The sequence below is a fragment of the Balaenoptera borealis genome (assembly GCF_965194805.1).
Source record: "Balaenoptera borealis genome assembly, chromosome: 1".
NCBI lineage: Eukaryota > Metazoa > Chordata > Mammalia > Artiodactyla > Balaenopteridae > Balaenoptera > Balaenoptera borealis.
In genome coordinates, this window is record NC_138860.1 from 186032935 (window position 1) to 186059518 (window position 26584).

At 54.6% G+C, this 26584-nt stretch overlaps 1 protein-coding gene and 1 long non-coding RNA gene across 20 annotated transcripts in view; both read left to right on the forward strand.

Moving 5' to 3' along the window:
• The window catches only part of CASZ1 (castor zinc finger 1), a 156924-nt gene that overhangs the window by 56649 nt on the left and 73691 nt on the right, over nucleotides 1-26584 (forward strand). The gene's annotated exons all lie outside the window — the stretch shown is intronic.
• On the forward strand, nucleotides 333-20062 carry LOC309622966. Its single transcript, XR_014241219.1, has 3 exons — nucleotides 333-16049; nucleotides 17792-18139; nucleotides 18414-20062. It is a non-coding gene; the product is annotated as an uncharacterized lncRNA (long non-coding RNA).

Sequence of the window (26584 nt, forward strand, 5' to 3'; positions counted from 1 at the left end):
GTCGGTGTTCACCCTGACTGTAAAACAGCAACTCGCTGTGACCCGGGGCTGAGCCTTGCCCACGAAGGCGACACCCACGTGGCAGGATTGCCTTTGCCCTGCCCCTTTCTCCCTGTGAGAGGCCTGTCACCCTTTTGGGAGGAACCCGGCTGGGATCAGAGCACCTTGCAGCTTCCCGGAGGTCAGGCCCTGACTAGCTTCAGCCAGGAAGGAAAGGCCGGGAACAGTGGAGGAGTTGGCAAAATGCATGTGCTGGAGTACTGAGGTCTAATGAGGAACTGTAACCCCGAAGAGAGGGCCCTGAGGAAGGGGAGGGGTGGGCTGCAGCGCCATTGTTCCGACAAGGGCCCTGCATTCAGATCCAAGATTTGAAGCCTCCTGAAGGGTCTGTGGGAAGACACAGTGGCCACGAATGCTGGGAGAAGGGGGAATGGGCCCAGTGGGGGTGGGGGGCGCCCTCTGGAAGAGGTCTGTTAGCCCAAGTGGGAGCAGTGAGTTTAATTACAGAGCAGCGAATGCAGTGAAAATAGACAGCCCTCAATGTGCGGCTGGGTGCTGAAATGGGCCACACTGGCCATGCCAGCCACGCGCCCACCTCCACCCCCCCCCACCCCCCGCTCTGGTGCCCGCCTGCCCTCCTGCACCCTCACCAAGGGCACTGTCCTCCCAGGCGGTTCAGGCCCCCGGGAGGATGTTCCCGCCAGTGGCACACACAGAATGGCCCCGTGCGCTTCGTCTGCACCCGCTCCAGAGAGCAGGAGTGACCACAAGCACACCCAACCAGATCGCATGCATCTCCCGCAGCTGTAGGTTTAACACACACTTTTCGCAGAGGGGATCAGTGCCTGGCCTGAAAATAAAAGCGCCCTTCGAAAGACTCTTGGGTGTCCTGTTTTGTTGTTGTTTTTTTCTGTCTTTCTTTCCTCTCCCCCCAAAATTAAAAAAGAAAGGAAAAAGAAAAACTCAACGAGAAGCAGAGCCTGAGCTTCCTATGACTGGCTCTCAGAGAAGCCAGTCAAATCTCCCCTTGTTGAGAACATTTTGACAGCATAAAATAGCTGCAGGAATGTGACTTTAGTGAAAAGTAAAAAAAAAAAAAAAAAAATCCTTCCTTCATGCATATGGAGTTTTTTGGAAAAAAAAATGGTATTTTAATGCTTTCTATTAAATTGGGACTAAAAGTGGTGTCTTAATTTGCATGCATTAGCATATTTGCATATAGATCACTGAAATGGTGGAAGAGAGAAGAGCCTTTAAATGAAAATTCTTTTAAAGGCACAGGCCTGCCTCCCTCTTCATCTCCCTCTGGGATTTATGCCTGATCTTTTCTTCTCACCTTCCACCCCACCCTCTGTGTCCTCGCTGTGAATGGACATGGACGGGAGAGTCAAGGCCCTAGTCTCTGGAGCTGGCTCAGGGCGGAGTCAAGGGGCTGAAGACAGCCCTGGCCCTTGGTCACCGCATGGCCCTGCAGCTCCCAGGGCAGGCAGGACCCCATGCAGGCCTGGCTGGGCTCCCTTGTGTCCTGGCAGTGGCTCTGGAGGAGGGGCCTGTGTTCACAGCCAGCAGGCAGGTGGCCTCGTGCCCTTGGTCCTCTGCCAGCCATTGTCCTTTCTCCTCTCCTACCCCTCCCCAGGCCATGTTGATGCTGTACCAGCCTGCCCAGGGGCACTGTCCTGCTAGCCACTGGCCTGAGCCCTTGGCCACCTAGCACCAAAGGAAGGGAGTCTGTGGGTACTCCTTCTGGCATCTTCCCCTGTGTCAGCTCCTGGAACTGAGACCTTCCCCACCCCCCTTCCCACCTTCCTCAGCCGGAAGGCCCATTCACTTATCTCTGGTTCAAATGTCACCTCCTCAGAGGTTGCTGAAGTAGCCCCACCTCTCTCCTCTGTAACTCTCTATTATGTCCCTTGTTTTATTGTCCTCTAGAACTCTTTAGTTGTTTAGTTATTTGTCCCCACCCCCGCCAAGGCTAAACCTCCTGAAGGCAGGGCATTTGGGTGGCTTTGCCTCTTTCACAGCTGTACCCCTGGGACAATGTCTGGCACGTGGTGGGGTTTAGGAACTATTTGTTAAATGAGTGAGGGGGGCGGGGGCAGGACCCCTGTCAGGGCTGAGACTGCCCCTGGAGTCACTGCCTGGCTGGACACAGTGCCCCCAGGTACTGAGCCCCAGCCTGCTTGAGATGTCCTCAGCCTGGCAGGAGGACCAGAGGCCGGGAACTGGTCACGCCTTCCAGTCTGATCTGAGGCCCTAAAAGAGAGTGCGGCAGCTCACTCTTGTTCCTTTGGATGGTAGGTTGGAGCCAGGCCTGGCCCTGGAGGCCAGGAGGCCAGGGTGGCCTGTATGTAACTTCCAGCCCAGGGGAACAGGGGTCCCCTTGTGGCAGCCTCGGGAACCCCAACGCTACAGCCAATGGAACTCCCTCTCTGGCACCCTTCCCCCAGGTGTAAGGCGTTGGAGGCCCCCAGAAATTTCCAGGTGAGCAAAGGAGAGCCCCAGTGTTCTGGAACGACGTCGCCTTTGCCGGCTGGCCCTGGTATGGGGGGCGGAGTCCTAGGGAAACCCCACCTCCCTCTGCCTTGCGCAGTGGCCAGCCAAGGAAGTGAGGTCTGGCCGCTGGGCTCTGCACATCTCTACTTCACCGCTCTGGTCAGCTGGGCTCTCTGAAAAGGCCCCTCCAGGCTGACGGCAGCCTCGGGCTCCATGCCCAGCCCAAGCAGGGAGGGCCTAGGAGGGTGAGGGGGACGCCCAGGCTTGGAGCGGGGCTGTGCCTCCACCGCTAATGAAAATCGGAAACCAATTGGGCAGGACAAGGTGCCCAGCCAGCAGGTTGTGGGAACAAGGGGCCTAATGGATGTGGCTCGGGGGGAGCGGGGGGGGGGGGCGGTGTGGAGCGGATGCCTCATTGATCGCCCAGGGGCTATATTTATCCACCTTGGGTCTGTGGCCCCAGCAGCTGGATGGTGCAGGGATAAATAAATGGCCACTAAAATATTCATGAGCTGTACATGCACCTCCGTGGTCGGGGGACCACCAAGGGCCTTCTCTTCCTTCCTTCGCCCCATCTCTCTGCAGAAGCCTTTCAGGAAATTCCTCCCACCTGGGCCAGGTGAAGTGTGGCACAGCCCTGCTGGACACTCAGCCGGCCCAGGGACCCTGAGGGAGCGCCTCCTACCCTGGGCTGGCTGCCGGTGCCTACTGGCCCCTGCCTTTCCTTTGTCCCCACCTTTGCTCCCGTGCTCCCATGTCCCTGTCCCTTAGTGATGTTTTGGGCATGTTGGGCCTTGCTGTTTGCTTCACACTCTGTGTCTCCACTAGGCCGTGTAGTCCTCAGGGACCAGTTTGTGGTTCATGGTCCCTATTTCCCACATGGCCTGGCAAGGTGCCTGACACAGCCTTGAGAAGGCATTGCACAGGATGGGCAACAACTCAGAAGTGGCTTTGAATCTCAGCTCTGCCCTGTCTTCAAAAGTGACTTAACCTCCTTGGGACTCGGTTCCCTCATCTGCAAAATGGGACTAATAACTAAAGTTGCTGGTGCTTCCTAAGTGTGGGCCTGGGACTGCCTGCATCAGATTCCCTGGTGGAGCAGGTTAAGAACTTGGATTCTGGGTCCCTCCAGATCCAGAATCAGAATCTCCGAAGCAGGGGCCTGAGGACTCTACAGGTTTAGTGACCTTCTCCGGTGATTCGCTGCTCACTAAAGTTTGTAACTCCTGGTATATTGCCTCATGATACCTGTGTCCGGGTAGCAAATGGGGTTCTCCTCTGTGTTCTCCAGAACCTGAGAAACAGGGCCAGGAACGTGAGGAGAGAGGCATGCTTCTGAAGCATTTATTGACTGGGCATTCTGGTGAGGCTGCCTGCCCTGACCAAGCTGAATTTGGTCCAGCAGTGCTCCATGTCAGGGCCTAGGAGTACTGCCAGCACTGCCCATCAGCGACGGGTGGGTGGGACCAGGGCTAGGGCATTTGGGGCACGTTCCACTTTCCAGCTGTGGCCTCTTCAGTATTCCCATGACTTGGGCAGGCTAGTGCCAGGCAGAGCCCCAGAGGGCCCAGACATAGTGCTCTGTGGGTTCTCTTTGGCCTTTGGCTCTCTGCAGTTCTTCCCCATTCAAGGAAGGCACGTTCACAGTGTCTTGCCCCTGGCTAGGAGGGAGTGAGGTCAGTAGTGTAGTTGCCTGATCGGAGCTGGCTAGCCAGAAAAGCTCATCCTTCAGCCAGATGTGCCTGCCGCCACCCGAGGCCGTAAGCTGCTGCCCCTGGGTACCCTGGGCACCTACAATGCACCCTGCCCACCTGGTGCAGCCCTGACCATGTGCTGTTTGCCTGTCATGTGGCAGGGGGCCTGTCCCCTGGTAGGCAGATGCCTGTGACTCAGAAACCGTTTGACCCCATTTAACTGAAGAGAGCAGGGTTAAGCCGGCCATCTGTGGTGGGTTCTCTGAGGGCTCAGGGCACAGAAGCCGGGAGTCACTTGGGATGGGTGAAGGTAGAACTTCTGTCCCTGGCACTAAACTAAGAGGCACCAGCCGCCATCCCTCCTTCTTGCGTGCCCGCCCCCTCCCCCATCCAAAGTTTGATCCAAACAGAAGCAAACTTTGGGGACAGCCCTGGCGCTGCGTGGAGCCAGCTGAGCCTGAGAGTGGCAGCGGGAACAGAGGGAGGCAGCCCCGGCAGCCCTGGTGCCTGACTCCACTGGTCCCCCGTCCCCTCCAAGAGCTCCCCATCCGCGCCCGAGCTTGCAGGCGCCTCTCTCGTCAGCTCAGAATGCAGCTTGGGGCCCGTGGCGGCTCAACCTTTCTCTCTCCCAGAGCCCCGGTCTAATCAACCCCTATAATTTATGCAGAAAATATGATTTATATTTAATTTCACCACACTTGCATTGTTAATTTGAGATGTAATTAACCCGTCGCCATGACAACTAATTTTGTGATGCCGTAAATTACCGCCGTCTTTTCATCAAAATTCAGTTACTTTGGCTCCTGTGTGCAATGTACTGATGCAATTAGGTTGCTAAGGGCAACTCAAAAGTGTTCAATTTCTTTTGTGCAACTGCAATGGGGTAGAAGCTCCCTTGCGTCCTCCCAGGGTCCCGTTGGCCGTGGGGCGGGGAGTTGGGGGTATGTGGCCCGCCCTGGAGGAATGCCCTTGGAAAGCCGGACTGGGTGGGCGCCTGCTGCCCCCCATTTCTCCCCCTCCCATCCTCTTCTCTCCAGTAATTATTTTTAAACAGTGACCCCTGGACACATGCTCCCCTTGCCCCCCACAGGACCCCAGGGCAGGCAAAGGGCCTCCCCTCCAAGACCCGGACCCTCTCTCTTACACTTTCCTGTCCCAAGCATTCTGGTGCTCCAGTTAGAAAAAGAGAGAAAACCACCTCGTCTTTCTTTTCTCCTGGTGTCTAACTTGTTTATATAGGTCTTCCCTCTCCCTCTCTCTCTCTCTCTCTTTTTTTCTTTATTTAAAACAAAAACCCTCTGTGTTGCTTTTGTCACGTTAATTCCCATTTTGCCAACACCAGGGGCCCAGGCAGACGAGTTACCAAGGAACACAAAATTTTAATTAGTGTATTTTAATCATTCAGGCTTTCCTAGCTAATCCACATGCCCTAGAGAATTCCCGAGATGCAGCTCTGCCCTGCTTTACCATTTATTGTTGAGTCTATTATAATTACTGTTAGCAGGTGGGGACTGGGAGATGTTTATTATGAGTTTTTCATCTTTAGTATAATTACCGAAAAAAAACAAAATAAAAAGATGTCGTTGTATTTTGTTTCCTAGAATTTTTTTTTTCCAGGGGAGGGCATGGCCGTGGGATTTCTTCCCCTGCTTCTTCCCAGGCAGGTGACTTGGAGTTTCTGTGCTGGAAGATACTGCTCAAGATCAGCACTGAGTCGTGCTCAGCACCCCACAGGCTCAGGAGAGGTGGGCAGCGCCGCCTCTGCCTGTCGTCTGCTGGACTATGCTCTGGGGGTATCCCTCCCCCTCTTCCCTATATACGTGGAGAGGGTCAGGGCTGAGGCTGATAGGGCCAGGGGTCTATCAGTGCTTCTGCATTGGGCCGGCAGCTCCACCTGGTACCGGCTGGTCTGGGGGGTCTGACCAGGGTGGACCTGTCAGGAGTGAGAATATAGCTTTGCATGGTTATAAATACAACACTTATTGAGTGTTTAGTACGTGCCAGGCCCCATGTCATGCTCTTTACCTGCATTATTTTACTTAATCCCTCAGCAACCCTATGAGGCAGATACTAATAACATCTCTGATTTATAGAGGAGGGGGCCAACGTTCAGGATCACAGAGCTAAGAAGTAGGATTCAAACCCAAGTCTGTCCCTGGAGCCCAGGCTCCGACTGCCTATACTGTACTGTCTCTTCTACTAGGTCCTCCAGATGCCACCTCCTCCCAACAGCCTTCCCAGATTGCCCGAGACTGAGTTAGCGTTCTCTCTCTGTGTCCACACAGCTTCACAGTCCTAGCACCTGTCTCACTGTCCCCAGTTACTTCTCTAAGAGCAGAGACCAGTGAGGGCGGAGGGCTTCTGCCATCGTCCCTGATGGACTCCTAGCATGTAATTTGGTGCCTGTACAAAGCCGGCTCTCGGTGCAGTCTGTGGGGTAGGAAGGCGTGCAGGTGTGTCTGGTAGGGTGCTGCACCCTGAGCCTCCACTTGGGGTGTCAGGTGGTAGGGACTCGATGTAGACATTCGGCTGGTTGGACATCCAGAGGTGCCCTCTTAGATGCTGCTCTCAGCAGAAGCCACAGGGCCTGGGGGTCCCTGAGCTTCAAATCCCAGGAGGAAAGGATGACCTGGGGCCCCAGGTCAAGTTTGAGTGCTGTTCTGGGGACTCTGTGCATGAGATGAAAACACATAGCTTCCGCTTTCGCCTCCCCAGCCCTGGGGTCCTAGGCATCCCTGGGAAGCCTGGCCTGCCCTTTCTTTTCTTTCTCCTCTTCAAGATAGTTTTCAAATGTCTTCCCCTCTCAGTGATGATTTTGAAGTTTTCCTGGAAAATTCCACATCTCTGCACTAGAGCCAAGCTTGGGGCTGAGGACCACTGGTTTTCCCAGGCAGAACAGAGCAAAGTGAGTTGGAGCCGGCCTTTGCTCATTTCCAGCCTGGTTGCCCACGGGGACCAGTGGGGGAAGATAATTAACATGTCCCTGGGAAGGGGCCCAGAGCATCTTGTGAATTGCACACTGGTGGCAAGAATCCCTGTTCGGCTCTAAATTCTTGGGCATCCCCTCCACCAGCTCCTCTTTACGTTCTGATGGGGCAGTGGGGCTCAGGCCCCCATGACCTCGCCTACCTCTCTGGGCTGCCACCCCACGGGGCTAGGGCCTCTCAAGCCAAGGGCGAAACTGGCCTCCTTCGCTCACTCTCCCTCTGCTCCTCCAGGGCCTCTGGGTGGTTCCTTCAATATTTGCCAGTACCTTTTCACCCTGCCTCAGCCTTTGCCTTCTCCAGTCACCATCCTGCCCGCTGTTACATCTCTCGCCATAGGATGTGATGTGTAATTCTCCTCAAATGTCTTGGCAGTGCTGAGCAGGCAGCCCTCACCCAGTCCAAGGCCAGCTGCGAGGGCAGAGACTTATCCCTGCCGAGCCCTGCTCCATAGAGCCCGACAATGGCATATTCTCTGCCCTCTTTCTCTCTGTTCCCACTGCCCCAAGCCAGTGGTTCTCAAACTGTTGGTCCAGCACCCCTTTACACTCTTAAAAAGTACTGAGGATTCCAAAGAGCTTTGGCGTATGTGGGTTATTGCGATCGATACTTTCCATATTAGAAATTAAAACCCAGAAATTTTAGAAAATGTATTTATCAATGTTAATTCATTTAAAGATAATGAAATAACAAGGACTTGCAGCATAGGGAACTATATTCAGTATCTTGTAATAACCTATAATGGAAAAGAATCTGAAAAAGAATAGATGTGTATATATGTGTGTGTGTGTGTATGTGTGTGTGTGTATATATATATACATATATATATAGCTGAATCACTTTGCTGTACACCTGAAAGGAACACAACGTTGTAAATTAACTATACTTGAATTTTTTTTTAAAATAAATTTATTTATTTATTTATTTTATTTATTTATTTTTTTGGCTGCTTTGGGCCTTCGTTGCTGTGTGCGGGCTTTCTCTGGTTGCGGCGAGCGGGGGCTACTCTTCATTGTGGTGCGCAGGCTTCTCGTTGCAGTGGCTTCTCTTATTGCGGAGCACGGGCTCTAGGGGTGCAGGCTTCAGTAGTTGTGGCTCGCAAGCTCTAGAGCGCAGGCTCAGTAGTTGTGGTGCACAGGCTTAGTTGCTCCTCAGCATGTGGGATCTTCCCAGGCCAGGGCTCGAACCCCTGTCCCCTACACTGGCAGGCAGATTCTTAACCACTGCGCCACCAGGGAAGCCCTATGCTTGAATTTTTAAAACGGTAAAAAAAAGATAACAGTGATAAATCCATTACATGTTAACATTAAGAACATATTTTCATGAGAATATCTGCATTTTCCAAAACAAAATTTTAGTGAGAAGAGTGGCATCGCTTTATATATTTGCAAGTTTCTTTAATGTCTGACTTAACGGAGGACAGCTGGACTCTCAGATGTGCTTCTGCATTCAGTCCTTGCTGATGTATTGTCTACATTAGCCTATGAAGAAAATCCAGTTTCCCACAGATGTGTAGTTGGGTAAGAGAGGACTATTTTAATAGCCTTTGCAGATAATTGTGGATATTCTCCTTTGATACTACGCTAAAACTCGCCAAGTGATAGTTTCTCAAAGGTTAGCTGCAGTGTGGGATCTGAGACCACATCAGTGAACTTGTGTACTCTTACGTGAAAACCCATTGGTCTGTCTTGCACTTTGAATGAATCATTCCCGCATGCGTGATATTTTGTAACCTCTTGCATGGGTCATTTGGAAAATACTGGTTCACTGAGGAAGGCAGATCTTCCAAATGTTGACACATTTCATTACACGACATTTTAAAAAAAAATGATGGGGCTTCCCTGGTGGCGCAGTGGTTGAGAATCCGCCTGCCAATGCAGGGGACACGGGTTCGAGCCCTGGTCTGGGAAGATCCCACATGCCGCGGAGCAACTAGGCCCGTGAGCCACAACTACTGAGCCTGCGCGTCTGGAGCCTGTGCTCCGCAACAAGAGAGGCTGCGATAGTGAGAGGCCCACGCACCGCAATGAAGAGTGGCCCCCGCTTACCACAACTAGAGAAAGCCCTCGCACAGAAACGAAGACCCAACACAGCCAAAAATAAATAAATAAATTAATTAATTAAGAAAAAATGATGTTCATTACTGTCATCACCTGTCTCATCAGAAAAGTTGTTCAGTTTCAGGACGCTGTCAGTTGTTCAGTTTTTAGGACGCTGTCAGAGTCACAGTGGCAAATATTTTTCCAAAAGTCTGATTCTCACTTGAAAGCTCAGCTTAGCACTGGCAACAAATATTGTCAGTTTTTTACCCCCGCGAAGTGACAGTCTTACTTTGTTCACTTTTGAGAAGATGTCTGCTGAATACTCAAATCTGAAAAACCGTAGTTTTTCTGTCAGTCGCTCCTTCGAGTAAAGATGGGTTCTGTGAAGAGAGCAGCCAGTTCAGCCTCAGCCCAGTCACCCAAGTGCTTTCCTGGAGACAAGCGTTAGACTGTGGGATGCAGCACGAGTGCTTTATGTGTACTTCCCTTTTCATCCCTCAGAATATTAAAAAGACATGTACTCAGGGGTCAAGATTTCATAAAAATTAACAATTTTTATAGCTTCATCAAGAACATTCTTAAGTGAATATGGCTTTTTTTTTTTTTTAAACTGGAAGTGTATGGCACTGAAGAACGTGGTAATTGCCAGCGCTGCGCTGTGATCTGTGCTAGGGTGCCAGCCGTTTAACCCACCATTGCTTTTCCACCATCAATGCCAATGTCACCACAGCAAAAAAGGCAAATTGCATCTTAGTAGTATTACGAAAGGGTCTCGGGAACCCCAGAGGCCCGCAGACCACACTTTGAGAACCGCTACACTCTTTTCCTCTCTCTCTCTCTGGTCAGGGCCAGAGAAAAGCCTTTGCTCTGGGACTCGGTTTCTGTCCTCAGAAAGGGCTAAGTTCCTGGCCTCGTTCAGCACCTCCTCCTGGCTCCTCTGGCCTCTGTCTGGGTGCAGGGCCCGTCAGGAGCTGCCATGGGGCGAGACAGCAGTGGGGTCCTTCCTCATGGGCAGCCTGGGAGAGGGGCAGGAACCACCCGGCAGTCCGTTTCTGTGGGCACCAGCCTCCTCCTGGCCCGTGGCGTGAGTCTCTCCTGCAGAGCCTTGTCCTCCCCCAGAAAACCCTCCCGCAGCCTCTGGCTCCATCAGGGCTCGGCCCGTCCTGAGCCTGGGCTCTGGCTGCCCCCGCCCTGCACGGCCCGGTTTCCTATCGGCCACCTGCCTTCATGCTGAGGGCCGTGGAGGGGCAGGAGCCAGAGGCGGGCCTGCCGCCTCCCTCTGCTTCCCCACTCCGCTCCCCCAGCTGCCTCCCGGCCCCCCAGCATGGCAGCCTGTCCAAGACACTGGGTTTTGTCCCCTCGATCCGGGCACCCTGAGAGTGAGAGAAAATAGCTGTCCGGTGAGCGGTGGGGGAAGGCCTCTTGTTTTCACCTCTCAGCGGCTGGTTTCCCAACTTTCCCATCCCAGCTCCCGAGGAACAAAGGGCCTCCGGCCCCCGTGTGCTGGGCCAGGCCCAGCGAGGGGACTCACCAGCTACTCTTTATTGAGTCTTCAAGCGCCGGCCAGGCACTCCATTAAAAAGCCATTCCCCTTTGTGCTGCCCGGCCCCCAGCTGTCCCCCCTCTCATGTGACGGTCGGTCACAGTTGTAAAACAACAACACACAGAGTTGGCAACTAACGAGGCTTTTTTTCAAGCCAGGGTCTCCATGGCAACCCCCGTCAATCACCCCTCAGGAGCGCTTTAACCTGACCAAGAGGGGGAAATAAAAAATAAAAAATAAAAAAAAGCCAAGAAAGAAAGACTGGGAAAGAGAGCGAGAGGCCAGTAGACAACTGGGGAGGGAAACAATTCAGAAAGTTTCTGGGGTTTGCTTCATCAATTGGAACACAAATGAAAATTTAATCAGTCGGATGGGATTGTCCCAGTGACCGGAGGGGAAGGATGTTCATTTTAATTTTTACATATAGTTTGCACGTTGCAACTCATTTTGCGAAGGCTTCTGGCGTTTTCCTGTGGTCCATAAAATGATGGAACGTGGTTGTCTGTGGGCAGAGTGGGAGGGAGGGAAGTCCTATGGGCTGTTATAGTGAATAGGTGGTACCATGGGCCCAAACCCAGAGATGCCCAGTTCATGGCCTCAAGCCAGCGGGGAGAGCCATTCAGAGCCTGGCTGGAGTCCAGGAGAGTGTCTGGGTCCTTCCACGTGCAGCCCGGTGCCAGTGGGGATGGCCCGCGGTATGTGGTGGGCATGGTGCCATGGGGACATTTGAGGGCCCCCATGCACCACGCCATGCAGGGCAGGAGTGGATGTACCCCCGTGACGTGTCAGGGAGAGCCCAGAGTGACAGGCGATGGCGGAACCCCTCGTTCTTCGTACGATGCCGTGCCAGCAGATGCCCACTCCCTGGGCACGTGGCATCCCGCCAGGGGTGAGTTCAACCTTCCACATGTTGGCATGGTGCCGGGGGCATGGAAAGCCTGAGCGTGCCCCCCACCCCCTGGCACTCATACATGGTGTCTGGCCGCTAGCCAGAGGCTCCACAGGTTCTGAGGTCTGCACGGTCTGGGCACGGGCACGGTCTGGGCATGGCAGCGGGCAGCCTGGCAGCTGCTGCCAGGCCCTCCTGAGAGCTCGGATCAGGAAGGAGGTGAAGGCCAGCTTCTCGGCCCAGCCCTCATTGCTCAGAGCTGCGGGCACCTGAAATTGAGAGCTCAGGCTCCTTTTCTCCATGGAAGTGTCGGGGGGACAGAGTTCCCATCATGGTTCCCAGCACGTTGGGGGAGGTTTGTCTCACTCATGGAGTCAAGAAATCCGACTTGAGGCCTGAGGGGAGTAAAGAAGGGGACCCTAGAGCAGAACCTTTCAGAGAGCGGGCACTGGGACCGCGTCATCCCGGACACTGTTGGGCCGTGCTGCATCACCAGGCCCTGGGGATAAAGGGGCTGAGATTCTTGAGTCTGTGAGTTTCTGGGAGGCTGGATTTTCTTCTGGACTTGCAAGGCCTTGCATGAACCTGACACCCAGAATAGCAAACGGCAGATAGTTGTGAATGGATAGATGGACGGATGACCCAGCCAGAGTAGGCATTTCCCTGGGCCACTTCCTGTCCTGAGGTCTGTAGACCAGGCTTGAAAGACATGGGGTCGTGGTCTTGCAGCCACTTCTCTGCCTTACACCCTGGTTGCCCAGCTTTGCCCGGCCCAGAGCTGCTGCTGGCCCCTTCCTCCCTCCGCCCGTGCTCTTCCTGCTCCGCCCTCCCTAACAGGCCGCAGGCTTGACGTTGGCTCCCACAGGTGCCCCCGCTGCCCTCACTCAGCCCTCAGTCCTTCTCACTCGCGTGCTCGGAGGCTCTGTTCACTTCCAAAGCGATTCAAGTCAAAACCTTTCCGGTGACGCTCCAGTCCTCCTCCCGGCCATCTACTCTCTCCTTTGTCCCTGCTTCGATGGCAGAGAATCTGGCCTGAGGCCCCACCCGGTGCCATTTAACGTGACATCTCAGTGGGTTGGCAGGGGCTGACTAACCCCCAGAATCCTTTGCCCCCAAGATGAGGAGAAGGCCAAGGACAGCCCCTGGTTTCAGGGCAGCCCTGTCCAGCCTCTCTCTGGCCTCCCTTCAGAGCCCTGGATCCCTGCTGGAGTGAGGACCCTCCAGGGACTGGGACGGCCTTGGCCGGGGCCCCATCTCTGCATCTCCTTTCCTGGGTGCCCTGGAAGCTCCTGCAGGAAAGGAATGCTAACACTCTGCTGCTGTAGTAAGCTGGCACGGTACCCAGGCAGGGGCCGCTTAGTGCCAGAGCCTAGTAAAGACGCTGGCGAGGGCTTTGCTCCCCACGCCCGGAGTTTCCTCTGTCCGGATTGGCGTGCAGCCTTCAGCCGAGCCCAAGGCAGCACAGGGAAGAGGTGGCATCCTCGGCAGGCCCTGGCCTGGCCAGCCCGGAGGACCACACCACCTCCCTCTAGCTCCAGCCAGAAGGACCATGATGGCAGTAAATCTTTTGTAGCATTTTGTGAAAGGAGAAACAAGGTGTGAGGCGAGCCAGGGACCTGACTTCACCTCTCTGAGCCTCATTTCCTCCTAAGTAAAATGAGGATAAGAATAGTGTATCTTCTTTACATGGTTTCTGTTACCGTTTAATACCTGGGACAGGGTAAGCCCTCAAAAAAATGTTAACAATTAATAAGATTAGTATTAGTAGTCGTGGTGATAGTAGCTACCCCATAGGTGGGGTTTTTTGGGGTTTTTTTTCATTTAAGTTTACACATTTATTTATTTATTTATTTGGTCGCTCCGGGTCTTAGTTGCGGCAGGCGGGCTCCTTAGTTGTGGCACGCGAACTCTTAGCTGCGGCATGCATGTGGGATCTAGTTCCCTGACCAGGCATCGAACCTGGGCCCGCTGCGTTGGGAGCGCGGAGTCTTATCCACTGCGCCACCAGGGAGGTCCCCCACAGGTGGTTCTGAGGTGTCAGTGAGATAATGCGTGTACAGCACTCCATACATTGCCTGACATACGGTGAGTGCTCAGCACATGTTAGCTGTCGTCGTTATTATTACTATTATCATTGTTATTTCCTGGCGCGCTGAGGTGGAGCCTCACGCATACCCTGAGCCCTGCTGTTGCTGCTGATGGACCTGGGGATGCTGCCCTCTGCTGAGTCCTGCCTGTCCTTCTAGAATGTTCATCAGGCCCCCTTGCCGCCACATTTACTCTCCAGCACCTGCCCTGCTGTCTTACGGAGCCCCTGCCATCCCCTGCCCGCCCCATTGTCACTGTCACTCACTGGTCCAGGATTCCCCAGGCACCACCCTTTTGGGGTTTCCTGGCAGAATGGGGTCCCCGGAACACTACTTTTGCCTCCTACCCCAGCCTGGCCTCCCCCAGGCCTGGAATCTGACTGGCTATTGTAACATAGTAGCTGAATGAACTCCAGTTTCAAAGGTTAATATCAAAATCTGGAGTGGATTACCTAAAAATTACTTACAACACCATTAAAATTCTGAACTCTTTTTGTTGTGGCTATAAATTAATTTAAAATGTCAGGTTTTTTGAGAAATCCAATAAGAAATTGAGCCAACAGAGCAATCTGCAAACTGTCTGGCAAAGAGGAAAGTGTGTCTCTTCAATCGACAAGGAAAAATATGGAGCTTAACTGGAACCATATGGCTTAGTACTTGAGAGAAATCTGCTGAAGAGGGAGGGCGGGAGGGGGGAGAAGGGAGGTGGGAGCTCAGCTGACAGCCACACACATGCAGCGCGAGGCCAGAGGGGAGCAGGGCCAGCGCTGCGGCGTTGGCGCGGCTGAGGGGCCTGGCAGGCGCCTGGCACACGGCCTACTTGGCTGCCCCCGTCCGCGGTCACCAGGCTGCCCCGGGCGGCGACTTGGTCCGTCCACCGTCTTAACACTTTCCTGCTGTGTCCATCCAGGGCTCCCTGGCCAGCTGGGAATCCTACCCCTTCCCCTGGGGGAGCCCAAGCCCCCTCCTTCCAGGGGAGCATGGGCTTCAGTGTCCCTGCCTGGGACAGCCACCTGCGTGTCTGAGGGGGCCGCCTCCCCTCAGCCCTCGGTGGGCTTCCTCCTGCCAACATGTGGTCCCCATTACTCCTGACTTCCCCCAGATTTACAACACATTAAGTAATTTGTAGGTTATTTCAACTTCAATCTGCTAAAGTTGAGAAAATCAAAATTAAATTCAAACCACAAGGGAACTTCAAAGAAAGAGGAAGAGGAGGACGAAAAGAACACTCGAGTGCGTTCTCTTTCTCAGGTCCCGTGTGTCCCCTAACGTCATCTTTGGGGGCCTGCCTTCCTCTGTGCCTCCCCTCTCCCTACCAGAGGCCCCCACCTCTGGATTAGGGCGGTGTCCCAGGTTGCCCCTCTGAGTGAGGATGCAGAAGGCCAGGGGCAGCTGGAGGAGAAGGACCTCTAACTTGTGGCACTCTCTCTGCTCCCGCTGCCCGAGCCCCCGCCCCTGCTGGTTGGGATAATCCAGAGCACCAAGGCCTGTCTGTTCCCTTTTCTGACCCATTTTGGGGGGAATCTACACCAGTGCTGTTCCAGCTCCCTGTGTGCCTGGGACAGCTGACAGCTGGTAGGTACCACCTGGCCCCCTTGGTTTAATAGCTCAGGTTACCTTATTTTGCTTTCTACCCTTTAAAACAGCCTTGTAAATAAGCAAACACTCAGTGCCAAGCACCTTCGGCACCTCGCCAGGCTGGTAAATATTTTAGTAGTGACTTGGTAACAGTTGTGCTCACTTTGATTTCCTCAGAAAGGTTCTTGGTGCTGGGGAGGGGCTGTGGCTCTGGGATGTGATTGGCTGGTTATTTATAGTCCGGCGCTGACCACGTGGCCTTTGCTCTAACCCTGTGGATTGTATGCTGGGGTATTTTTAAAGCCGGTGTGGCGTTAACGTTACACCCCTTTCTGCAAAGATGGGGGAACTCTTCCAGCTCTCTGAAAGTACCCCATGGAGAAAGAGCTCCGAGGTCCTGGATTTGGGAAACAGATTCTAGATTTGTCCCCACCCAGAACTGGAATGAACAGAGAGACTTGGGCAGGTGCAAGGTCGGGTGTGAGTTGGGGGCTGACCCGTGCTCGTGTGGCTTGGACTTAGGGAGAACCCCAGGGTCCAGGGGAAGGAGGGCTTTGGGGTTGGGGTGCATGACGCTGAGGCAGTGCCACCTGAGATGGCCAGAGTAAAGCTGACTGTGAGAGCAGCCAGGTTGTGGGAGGGAATTAGGTGGAAATGCATCAATGGGACATGTTCTCTAGGCATCTGGTCCTGGAGGAGCCGTACCACGGGGAAGGAGGGCCAAGGAAGACTGAAGGAGGTAGGGAGGCTCCAATATGATGCCCTGGGGTCTGGGCCTTCCCTCTAAGCTGTGAAGGGGCCCCTGCAAAGCGCAGGGCCTCTCTGCCCAGTGCTAGGAAGCTGGTCTCACCCCACCCGACCTTGCTCACCACACCTCCCATAGCCCAGGCCGCCCTGTGCTGCCCCAGGCTGGCACCAGGGGGAGGAGGAGGTAGTGGGTGGGGGCGGGCATCTGGCTTTGATAGACCACTCAGAGCCACAGCCACTTACTCCTCTGCTTTATGGGAGGTTTAGTGTACAGATGGGTTGGTTCTAAAGGGGCTCAAAATCATGGCATACTGGGACCATCTCAACGTTCCCTGAACCCCAGTGCCGCATAGGTTGTGCTTGTGAGTGCCCGCAGGTGGGCACAAGCTAAGTAGGAGCAAGGCTTGCCTGCTCTCATCAGCTAACGGTGGCGAGGAAGGCTGGGGAAAGTGGGTACTTCCAGGTTGCGTAAGACAGGCTCAGTGTTCCATGAGGACCCCTCTTCTGGTCCCACCCTGGGGGTGGGGCCTTCACACCTGGAGCTTACAGCCGGAGCACCGCTCAGCTGGCCAGCCAACCTGCTGCCACTCCCCAGCCGCCCACCCTTCCCCCTTTGGCTCCTGGCGCCATGATGCTCGCCTCCCGTCTGCACCCACACACACCCCATTGGTGCTCAGCCGCTGTGGGCGCGAGTCAGGTGAGCCGCAGACGGAGTGGCAGACCCGGCTCACCTCCTTCCCGGCGGGACTGGGGCCAGGGCTGCACTCTTCCCGGAAGGCTTCCAAGCTCCCCCGCATGGCATCCTGTTGAGCCTGTTCCCGGGGTGCGGGGGCAGGCCTTCTGGGGGGGAGAGTGTCTGCCCTGTGCTGCCCTGGCGCCAGCTCTCCCTGGAGGCCGTGGTGGGGCTGCCAGAGGGAGACAGCTGGGCCAGGGCAGGAGATTGGGGACATCTGAGATGGGAGTCAGTGGGATGAGGCCACCTTCCCGCCACCACCACGGCCCTCCTGGGGGCAGCCTCTGGCCCCTGGGCTGATGTGCACTGGTGTTCACTAGATTGCTGTTGCTTCGCTGACCTTCAGTGACTTTTCCTGAAAGATGCAGAGCCCTCACTGTGCCCTCAGCTGGGCCCAGCACCCAGAGGAGCTCAGGGACCCCCATGGCTCCTTGGCCTTGCCACACTGGTTCCCCAGCCCCCAGTTTTCAGTGTCTGGAATCTCTGGGGAGTTCCACGGGGGAGACAGGGAGGTAGAGAGGCCTTCTTTGAGCGCCCAGAATGTTTGTGCTCAAGTGGTAAGGGATCAGCCTTCCAAGCTACTAGGGCCCTAAGTCTGTACCTTCTAGTCTCCTCTTGTCCGCTGGCCCCTGTGTGGAAAAGAAAGCTGCTTTAGCAGATCTTCTTCTGCCCCTTGGCCTTGAGTTTGGAGCTGTGTGGCACCCAGAACCCTCTTGTCCTATGCCCGGTATCTTGAGCAAAACATATCTTTTCCAGTTCCCCCTTGGCTTTTGGGAACAAAGATATCCATCAACACTCACTCCCCTCCCCTCTCTCCCTAAAGGAGACCCCATGGTCCTACTGAGGGGTCTGAGCTGCTCAGGGAGATGAGGCTGTGACAGCTGACCCTCCCACTTCAGTGCAGTCATGGGGCCTGGGGGTGACATGCAGGTATCTGCCCAGCTGCAAGGGGTCCCTGGTCGTCTTCAAACATGTCCATAGAGTCCCTGTGTCGTCTTCAGGAGAGGATGCCATGCCATGCCTCAGTTTCCCCAGGTGGCTTCTCTCAACAAGTGCTGCGAGGACCTCAAGATGAAACAGCAGGAGAAATGAGGGAGGAGGCAGTGGAGGGCAGTAACCAACAGCACCCAAAGAGGCTTTCTCTCCTTCTTGGAACACTGGCGGGCCTCCAACTCCTAGCAGGTAGGAGCAGGCGGCAAAAAAGCAGTTGGCCTGGAACGGGGCAGGAAGGTGTGCGAGCTGAGGCCTCCCCTGGCCTATCAGATCCAGTAGAGACCAGGCCTCTTCCCTTCCTGTCTGGACATCAGCGCCTAAGTGGTGAAGTGCGTTGCAGGAAGGGAGATGAACTGGTAAGTTCTGTAGATGGTCGGGACCACCCCTGTGGGACCGAAACCAGTCAGAGCCTCCACCCTCATTGGCCCCAGACACAGTTCTGGTGGGAGGGGCCACGCCTCCAGGTAGCTGGTCGCCCTGTTTCTCCTTGATGCCTCGTGGGTGAGTCCTGGTTTCAGGCTCCCTGAGAGCTGGGGATGGAGGAGATCCTAGGAAAATGATGATATGTGACAATCAGTCACAGCAATTAGTGTTTTGGTTAACAGGCCTTTTTTGTTTTCTCTCACCCAGACAGAATGTCACAAATAAATCCTCTCCTGCATTTGCATATTAATTGGATCGGAGACGTCAAGCATCTTTCATTAAAGAAAATGATCTGCATATTTGGAGACATAAAATAGTTATTTTGATGGGTTTTTTTTCCTAAGATCAGGGGGTGGGGGAGGTAGGTGATGGGAGCAGTAGAAATTGAGGTAGAGTGAAGGCAAAGCCAGCCAGCCCTTCCATCTGGAGTTAACCCTGTGCAGCCTGGAGTTGATGGGCCAAGCTTGGGCAGAAGATCATTTATATGTAAATAAATCCAGGAGCCAGGGGCCCCCAGGCATCGAGTGGTTGCCCAGGGCCCAGGAGCCCAGCTTGGCCCTTGTACTAAAGGGGTCCCCACTGGCGTTGTGGGCGACGAGACGGGCTGCAGGCCCCACTGCTGTCCTGCTGGGAGTGGTCCAGTGCCCACCTGTGTCCTGGAGCTCTGGCTGGCTTTGCCCAGCTCTCTGTCCCTCCTCTCTCAGCTTGACCCCTGGGTCAGCCCACTCTTCCCGCCTTCTGCTCTTCCTTTCCCCTCGGCTTACCCATCTGTGCCTACTTTCTGCACACTCTCTGACCTTGGACTTCCCTGTGCCCTTCTCAGTCTTTGCCAGCCGTCATCCCTTTCCCCAGATGGAAGGTTTTCTGGGGGCAGCAGACACAAAGCCTGGAGTCATTATCACACACACTCGAAATAACCCAGAAAGCTGCTGGGCCCATATTAGGGCATGAGTCCCCATGGAAAGCTGAGTGAATGTATACTTTTGATAGGCAAATGTGACTGTCACAAGTCATCCTGGTTTCCCCTCCTGCCTTGAACTCTAGGCCCTCGTCGGCTGCTTTAGCTGGTGTGCCGGGCAAGGCCTCTTCTAGACATTTCTGAGCTTCCTCAGTCTCTCTGCCATCACCAGCTCCAAAGGCACAATCCCAGATGCCATATCCCAATTAGAGAGGTGTTTAGGTGATGCTGGTGATGATGGTGACGATGATGATGACAACTGCCACCACTTTTTGCACACAGAAAATGTGTAGACACTTTGCTAAGAGCTTTGCACTCATTGTTTCCCCAGATCCTCACCCCAGTCTTCCGAGATCGGCACTATCTTTGCATACGTTTGATGGATAAGGAAACTTGACCTCAGGGAGGCCAGATGATGTGCCTATCAATGCCCATCAGGGTTCAGAACTTGCAGTCAGAGCCAAGCTCTTCACACCAGATTGCGGGGTCTCCAGGCCGTGGGGACCAGCGGGAGTCTGGCTCCTGGTTTGGTGGCAGCCAGCTATAATTCTTGGCCATGAAGTCAGAGGACTTGTATTGAGACTCTGTCTCTGCACTGCTGCCTCCTCTCACCCCACCAAGAAGCCCTGCCCATGTTCCCAAGGTTTGCCTTTCCCTGAGGGGCGGGGAGCTGACTCCAGTGTGTTCTGTGGGCTGTTGGACCCTGGAGGTGCCCCTTCCAGACCTGCCAGAATCCCCCATGCTCTTTGTGTGCATTTTGGCTTAGAATTTTGGTTGTAATGCTGGTCCTTGTCTTGCAGTGCCACAGGCTTCTGGATGTATAGGGATTGGGCTGTACCCTAGGGCATGGCCCAACGCCCTGGCTGAGCTGTGCATCTGCTCACCTGTGCCCCCCCCCCCCGCCCCATGCCCTGCAGGTGGACCACCTTATGCCCTGGGATGGGCCTGGGCATTCTGTGGAAACCTGTTGGTTTGGTGCTACTGCCCCACAGGGCCATCACCTTGAACTTCAGAGTCCTTTCTCTTCTGCCACCTTCTTCCAGTAGCCACGGCACTTGGGCAGGAACACTATTCCCGGATCTAAGGGGAAAGCAGAGGGGTATGGTCGAAAGGAGTTTTCATTCAAAATGAATCAGTTTGGATTCCAGCCTGGCTGTGTTTCTAGCTGTGCACCTTGGGCAGGTCACCTCCCTTCTGTGAACCTCAGTTTCTTCCCTTGCAAAAAGGGGGCAGTCATTCCTGTGGGCAGGGTCTGAGGAGTGATCTGGCTCATCTATGTTGAGTTCCCAGTTGCAGGCCTGGGATAGAATAGGCCCCCGCAAATGCCAGCTGAGGGGCGTGTGACTCCCCAGTGGGTCAGGAATCTGGAAGGGTCTCCCGGGCTGGGGGACGGAGGTGACTGTTTCCCAAAGCATCTGACAGCTTGGCCCCAGCGTGTTCCTTCCCATTCTCTGGACCTCGGCGACTTTGGCTGCATGTGCTTCTGGCAGGGCAGGTGGGAGGCCTAGTGGTCCTCAAATTTGGGGTCCTTGGAGAAGGTGCCCCGGGTGCCCTCCTTGGGAAGCACACGGACAGGCCGGGCATTTATAGAGTGTGGGAGGGTCCTTGGGCAGCTGTATCTGTTTAATGCCAAGAAGCCAAGTTGGTTTAATATGATTGTAGCTGCTGCTTTGATAAATCAAAATAATTAAAAATAATAAATTTGATTCCTCAACCAACAGGCTGTGTGTGGGCCCAGGGGCTGGACTGACGAGCTAGGGCCGGGGAAGGGGGAGGGGGCACTGGGACACAGGAAGGCCTGTCTTTGTATGGGGAGGTGGGCATGAGCTCTGCAATCAATTAAGGAAAGAGTCTTTCAGCAGAGCTGTTGGCCAGCCTGGGCTGGAGCCTCAGCTGGGCCTGCCGCTGGCTCTGTGGCCTCAGGCCAACCTTGATTTCCTCATCTGTCCAATGGGGTGATAGTTCCGCCCACCTTGCAGGGCCGTGTGAGGAGTCAGGGCTTTGCTGAACCCGTGGTCAAGCATGATGGGAACATTGGTCGGCCCCGGGTTGTGTGGGCATCAGTGGCCCCTCTCGGCCCCGTCCTTGTACCCCGTGTGGACACTGCAGTGGCTGAAGCCACCAGATGTGTTCACAGCAGTGAGCAGCCCTGTAGGCCCAGCAGTTTACTGGGGGCTCCTCCTGCAGCTGCCGGGTGTTGTCCTAACACAGGACTGTGCTGTTTGTGAGGACATCCCCTGTTGCGGGGCGTGTCTACTGATTGCTCCCTCTGGTTCTGAGTTGGGGCAGGAAGCACATGCCACATCCCTGTGGACCTGAGGCCCTGGTCAGGGTGCCGGCGGCTCTGACGTGGGTGGGTGGGAGTTGGAGAGGGCAGCCCGCCCCTTGGTTTCCCCCACTCCCCACATCCTCCAGAGCCGTATTTGGTGTCTGATCCACAAGAGCCTGAGCAGCTGGAAATCTGAACTGAGTGGAGGGGGCAGGGGCTGGTGGGAAGGGAGGGACAGGGTGTCTGTCTCTTTAAATGCACTTTGTGTCAGTGTGATAAGGAATTTGATGGCTTTATCAGAAATACCAAAGCTTTATTTAGCAGGGTGAGGCTCACACCACTCAGCTCCACACAATCTGCTGATAAATTGCAAAAAAGAAAAAAACCCAACATCTCACCAACACCCAGCACAGCAAGAAAGGAAAGACGAGGCAGAAGGAAGGGCAGGAAAGCAAAGTTGGGAGTTTGGGGGGATTGTGGAGTTGTCGGGAGTGGGGCGGGTGTGCTGAAACTTCAGGGACTTCCTTGCAAGGACTGATAGGCAGGCCTTCTTCCACTCTCCACCGGTGACCTTTGTAGATTTTTCTGTTATTAAGTAAAAAAGACAATAATTATTTTCAACCTTCTAGAGAAAGGGCTGGTTACAGAGACGTGTCATTTATCTCCTGCTCCTGTCCCTCCCCCAGCCCAGCTCACCCAAGGCTCTAGGTGAATCCTTCAGGTTTCCCGGCTGGCTGTGCTGTTGAAGGCAGGGCCAGCCTTGGGATGGGGGGGTGGGGGGATGCAGGAGGGACCGTCAGGGAGTAAGGAGCTGCCCCTCATTGCAGCTCTGAGGAAGGTGATCCCCACTCCGTACAACATGGCCGTGGCCAAGGAAGCCGGGGAGGGGAGGGCGTGAGACAGCCTGTGTAGGACAGAACTCCATGCCCAGGGTGAGGTCTCCACCCAGGTCACAGGGGCAGCCGAGGAGCTGTGGCATGGCCCTGCCTACCTGCCACATTCCAGGACTTCCCTGCCAGTTGGGCGGCTCTGGGGAAGCGCCCCTACCCTGGCCACTCTAGGTTTCTTGTGCCTCTGGAGGGTCAACAAAAGAGGAGAACGACATTCCCATTTCTGTTGTCCGCCTTGAGGCTTCTCTCTGCACCCCGTGTGTGTACTCCTGCCCCTGCTTTGTCTGGAGGAGCCCCATCCCCTGATCTGGCCTCTGGTCAGCGCACAGGCTCAAGTGCAGCAGCCCTTGCTGTTCCCCTTGACTGTCCACACTGCTCCCCGTGCCCTCTGTTCCCCCAGGAGGCTTTTGATGTGAACCAAACAGATTTAAGCTCACGGTCCCCCATCCACGCCCCTCTGAACGTGCTGTAAGGTTTTGCCTCTTCCGACCAGCTTGTGCATATGATTTCCTCTGGAAACTGAGTCAGGCGTCAGCGCTCTGGGTCCACCTGAGAGCCGTGTAGAAGGGAAGCTGGGTGTTGGGCGTGGTGAGTAGTGGAGAGGGAGGCCTCTCTGCTTCCCCAGCGTCCTGGGGGCCTGTCCTCTGGCTGGCTGCACAGGAGTGCTTCTCCTGGCCCAGCTGCCCAGCTCCCGCGCTCCTCACCCCTTTCTGATGGCTCCACAGCCCGGCAGAGCCAGGGCTTGGGGTTCTCACCGCAGGCCCTGCCCACCCCATGTTCAGGGCTGCTTCTGCTGTCCCTCCACCCAGTGTTCCTCTTGGGGCCCCCCAGGCTCTGTTGAGGAAGGGAGGTCTCTGCCCAGAGGGGTGTCCCCAAGCATGGCCGAAGGGCCAAGGCTTTCCAGAGCCCACGAGCTGACCCCTCAAACAGGATGGAAGCTGGGCAAGGCCAGAGAATGCTTCAGGGGCAGTTAGGGGGCCCAAAGTCAGGCTGACCGAAGGCAGGGGTAAGCAGAGTTTGAGAATAACTTTGCACCCTCTCCGAGCCAAGGAGGTCTGAGCCTGTGCGCTCCCTAGAGGTGGAGAACCAGAGGGAGCCCCAGCCAAGGTGAGGCCGGCAGGCCTAGCGCTAGCGGCAGGTCAGTCTCATAGGAATTCCTCGGCTTTAGATAGTGGAGCAACAGGATTAGCCCAGCTGCTCAGAGAGGGGAAATTCGGGGCGGAGAAACAGGGGAGCTTGGAGGAGAGGGTGGAGGCTGAGCTGGCCAGGGAAGGGCAGAGGGTGGAGGAAGCTGCAGAAAGGCAGCAGCTGGGAGACAGACAGGAGGAGTAAATGGAAGTGACAGGGTCAGGCCAGACCTTTGTCCTGCAGCCTGATTAGAGAGTCTGCCCTGGATTTCTGAAACTTTGGGATGTTGTCCGACAAACTGGAGCTTAATTCTGTCAGAGCGCTGGGGAGATTAGAATTGACATCCTGGGAGCACATTCCTGGCTGGGCAGAAATCCAGCCCCTGCTGGGAAAAACCTGTGAAAGCATGGCCAGCCCAGCGGTGGTGGCAGTGGGTGCCCGTCGGCCCTAGTGGCCACTCCAGGCTCGTGGGCCAGAGCCAGGAGCCTTTGGAAGGCTGGGCTGTGTCACTGGAAGTCTCTGGCCTAGTGGAAAGAATGGAGGCCCAGCAGAGCCACCTCTGAGTCTAAATCCTGGTTCTGGGCCTTTTCCTAGCTGTGTTGCCTTGGGAAGAAAGCTTCACTTTGTTGAGCCTCAGTTTTCTTGTCTGTAGAATGGGCCCACTAAGTCTGCCTTCTGGGTCCACTAAACCTTCCTTTCCTTTGAAGTGGGAGGCATAACCTTGGGGAGCCGAGAGGGATGGGTCAGACTTTTTTTTTTCTTTCTTTGTTTTTTTTTGGCCTCGCTGTGCGGCTTGCGGGATCTTAGTTTCCTGACCAGAGATTGAACCCAGGCCCATGGCAGTGAAAGCGCCAAGTCCTAACCACTGGACCACCAGGGAATTCCCAGGTCAGACTTTTCTTCACGCTCCGCCACAGCAGAGCCAGGGCCTGCTGTAGCATGATGAAGATTTCCCTCGCTGAGCTCCCTTTGCTGGTCGGGCAAACCCAGGGAGTGTCATCCCGACAGACTGCTCCAGCTCAGCATGTGGAAGCTTCCTGCCCCTTCACCAAGGGGGTCCCTTCCAGCAACCAGCCCACGTCAGCCATGAGAGGCCCGCAGGAACCCTTGGAGATGGCCGTATCCCTCTCGAAGAGCTCCCAGGAATCCCCTGCTGAAACTAAGTGAGCCCAGGGAAGCAACACAGGCCTGCTCGCCATACCAAGAGACCGGCTTGGGGGACTGGAGTGAGGGCCTAGCACCGTAGCCCCAGAGCAGGCTGTTTCTAGAAGAACAGAGTACCCCTCCCCACTTCCCTCCTGATTCTAATGGCTTTCAAATATTGGTAAATATTTTGGCTAATGCAGGCTCTCATGGCAGAGAGCAAAGCTGTCTGCAGTTCAGGACCTACAAATTATTTATTAAAGATTTGAGATGCGGTGCAATTATGTGGAAAGAACCCAAAAAATTAAATAAATAAGTAACAAAATAAATAAATAACAGCCATACTGGCCTCTTGAAGGCTTGGGGAGCTGCATACATGATTGCCGTCTTGATGAAATCCCCCCGGATGTAATGAGCTGATTTTCTGCTGTTAATATTGCATCTGCTGATGAAGGATTCGTTAGGATAATGGAACGAAGCTAAAATATAAATGACTCCCTGTCAAGAAGCAGCTTTTGTTTGTTGATCTCCTGACAGTTCCCGGGCCAAGGCAGGGGTTTCTGTGCGCACACGCATTCGGAGCAGCTAGGAGGGCAGGCTGAGGGCTGGGAGGGCTGTCCCAAGGGCCTGGCTCCCTGCTTATCCTCAGCTTTTCCTGCAAGGTGGAACTCCCCATCCTTGGGGAGCCTGAGAGCCCTGTGGGTGGGGAAGTCATTGACTCAGACCCTCTTTCCCCACGTGGGGGGCAGCGTGTTGCACTAAGGTGCTGGGCAGCAGCACAGGTTGTCTGGGGAGCCCGGCGGAGAGATGGATGGAGTGGGCCGTGCGTGTTGGGATTCACACGCGAGAGGAGCCAGGCCATGTGTGCGCAGAGGAACGGCAGCGCTGGGGAGACGGCGTCGTGGGCTCTTGAGTGACGTGTGCCTCCATCTCTGGAGGCACCCTAGCCTTCCCATGTTGTCTTTTTCTTCAGCGCATCTGTGAGGCCTAGGAACGCCTCGGGCGGGAGCGCACGCCATTCTTGAGGACAGGAAGGAGAGGGGACCCGTCTGAAATTAGGATGATTCACCTTCCGCCCCCTTGCTTGGCTTGTCTAATACTCATGCTGAGCTGCCACTTGGGAATAGCCTTCTCCTCGCCTGCTGCTGCTGCCTCTTCTCCTTCTCTTCCTCTTCCTCCTCCTCCTCCTTCTTCTTCAGCTATATCACTTTACTTTATTGTGGTAAAATGCACATAACATAAAATTTACTGTTGTAACCATTTTAAACTGTACAATTCAGTGGCATTAAGTACATCCACAGTGTTGTGCAACCATCACCAATATCTGGTTCCAGAAGTTTTTCATCACCCCGAACAGAAACTCTATACCCATTAGAAGTCACTCCCTATTTCCCCCGTCCCCTGACAACCGCTAATCTGTGTTCTGTCTCTATGGATTTGCCTATTCTGAATGTTTCATATAAAGGGAATCGTATAATATGTGGTCTTTTGCGTCTGCCTTCTTTCACTTAGCGTAATGTTTTCAAGGTTCATCCATGTTGTAACCTGTATGAGAACTCCATTCCTTTTCACGGCCGAATAATATTCCGTTTTGTGGGGACCCCGTGTTGTTTATCCGTTCATCTGCGTTGTGTTCACCTTTTGGCTGTTGTGAGTGGAGTTGCTACGAACATTCGTGTACAAGTTTTTGTTTGAGTCCCTGTTTTCCAATCTTTCGGGTATATACCTAGGAGTGGAATTGCTGGACCTCTCCCCAGTTTATTAAAGGCAGGGCCCCTGAAAGCTAGTAACAGGTAATATTTGTTGAGCACTTACTGTGTGACAGACCACGGTGCTGTGTGTTATTTCAGCGGGTCTTCACAACAACTGCAGAACGGAAGCTCCGTGAGGACTGTCTCTGGTTACCAGTGTTCTCCAGGTCTAGGACAGTACCCAGCATATAGTAGGTGTTGAAGAAAAATTACTGAATGAAATGCATTTGAGGTGGGGC